Genomic DNA, 2,623 nt, shown 5'->3' with positions numbered 1-2,623 from the left:
ACCACACATAACGTAACACCCACCCCACTGCTGAAAAGTTTTTTATGGTACTGATAATTCTAATTTATTCTGCCTGGATCATGTGCATTCAGAATTGCAAATCTGGCAATTTAGAGTAAGTGTGATACCTAATTCGAAGTAACTTCCACAGGAAATAAACGTCCTGATTAATTTTTTTGAATTGTTTTCCAAACGAAGCATCAAAAACATGCATCATATTTTAAACTGAATTTCCAAATCTGACATTTGCATTTGAGGTTAAAGATGATTCAGTTAATGGCACACTTACTTATGAGTCAGTAGGTAGTGGGTTCACATCCCACGCGAGAGACATGAGCGTACAATCCAGGCTGGCACTTCAGTGGAGTACTGAGGGTGTGCTGTACTGTTGGAGCTGTCATCCTTTTGCTGAAATGCTAACCTGTTCTCTCAGGGGGATGTGAAAAATTCCACAACACTATTTCAAAGGAGTGTAGGGTAGGTCTCCCTGGTGCCCTGGCCAATATTTAATACTCAACCAACACCTAAAAATTGATACAAAAACAGAAAATGCTGAACAATCTCGGCAGGTCTGACAGCATATGTGGAGAGAGGACACAGCAAGTGTTTTGAGTATGGGTGATTCTTTAAGAAGCATTTTCTGTTTTTGTTTCAGATATACCAGCAGCCACAGTAATTTGCTTTTACCTAAAAACTGATTCATCACGCTGCTGTTTGTGGGGCCTTGCTGCGTGCAGACTGGTTGCTGCACTCCAAAACATACTGAGACATTCTGAGATGCAAATGCACCACATAGAGTATAGGCATACCTCTTTCTTTTTTTTACATAAAATTTTATTAAGGTATTTGAAGATTTTTATAACAGTAACAAAATAAATGACATCAACATGGCAAAATAAACATTTCCCCCCCCCCCCCCCCCCCCCAGCCTAATCTTCACACACCTCAACTATACAACAACAACGCAATGCCCCCCCCCCCCCCCCCACCGGAAGACTGCATCTGCTGACGTTTTTTAAAAAAAAATTTAGAGTACCCAATTCATTTTTTTTCCAATTAAGGGGCAATTTAAGAACATAGAACATAGAATAGTACAGCACAGAACAGGCCCTTCGGCCCTCAATGTTGTGCCGAACAGTGATCACCCTACTCAAACCCACGTATCCACCCTATACCCATAACCCAACAACCCCCCCCCCCCCCCCCCCCCCCCCCAACCTTTACTTTTTTTTAGGACACTACGGGCAATTTAGCATAGCCAATCCACCTAACCCGCACATCTTTAGTGTGGCCAATCCACGCCAATCCTACCCTGCACATCTTTGGGTTGTGGGGGTGAAACCCACGCAAACACGGGGCGAATGTGCAAACTCCACATGGACAGTGACCCAGAGCCGGGATCGAACCAGGGAGCTCAGCGCCGTGAGGCAGCAATGCTAACCACTGTGCCACCGTGCTGCCTAATCTGCTGACATTTTTAATTTTCCCCGAGAAAGTCAACAAACGGCTGCCACCTCTGGGTGAACCCTAACATTGACCCTCTTAAAGCAAACTTTATTTTCTCAAGACTGAGAAACCCAGCCATGTCACTAACCCAGGTCTCTACACTCGGGGGCTTCGAGTCCCTCCACATTAACAAGATCTGTCTCTGGGCTACCAGGGAGGCAAAGGCCAGGACGTCGGCCTCTTTCGCCCCCTGAACTCCCGGATCTTCCGACACTCCAAAGATCGCTACTGATGTGACCATCAATTCACAAGACACGTGATTGGAAGTGAACAGTGGTTTTAATAATCTTACAACAGAGCCTGCCTGCGACGAGATGAACTGGCAGCAGGCTCACGACTGCAGAGCTTTATACTTCTGGTTAGTGGGAGGAGCCATGGACGGAGCCAAGGGTGGAGCCCAGTACAAACTCCTCATCTACCCCTATGGGCAGAACTGCGCAACGGCTCGTATACAGAGCCCACAAGGACACAATACATATAATAGAACACAGTGCGAATTACTAGGTTTATAATTCACCACATTCACCCCCTGTAAAAAAAATCAAGTCCGGCGGGGGTGACGGGTCTACAAATTGAGCCGGTCCGGCGGCCGAGTCGTCCTTTGGGATCGGCGAAGCACCGTGGTTGCAGCCTCTTCGGGTGGCTGGGTGGTGACGGTTGGTGAGGGTACGATAGTGGACTCCGGGGGTGATTCGGTCCGAGCTTTGTACCCGACTGGTTCGACGGGCGACGGGGAGCGCAGGAAACCTATAGGCGCAGGGGCGCGGAGCACGGGCCGTGAACCTGTAGGTGCGGGGGCGCAGGGCGCGGAGGGTTGTGTGGGGTGTAGTGTGAGGGGTACCTCGGCGGCCGTGGTGGTGGAGTTGGATCCTGCAGGCGCCAGGTCCCGGAGGGAAACATTGTTCTGACGGCCGTCAGGGTATTCGATGAAAGCGTATTGGGGGTTGGAGTGGAGTAGGAGCACTCTTTCTACGAGTGGGTCAGTTTTTTGTGCCCGGATGTGCTTCCGGAGGAGAACCGGGCCTGGTGTCTTCAACCATGCTGGGAGCGAAACCCCCGTGGTAGTGCCCCTAGAAAAAACAAATAGCCGTTCGTGAGGGATCTGGTTGGTGGCTGT

Source organism: Scyliorhinus canicula, chromosome 12 (genome assembly GCF_902713615.1).
Source record: "Scyliorhinus canicula chromosome 12, sScyCan1.1, whole genome shotgun sequence".
NCBI classification, from domain to species: Eukaryota; Metazoa; Chordata; class Chondrichthyes; order Carcharhiniformes; family Scyliorhinidae; genus Scyliorhinus; species Scyliorhinus canicula.
This window is presented reverse-complemented; position numbering follows the sequence as displayed.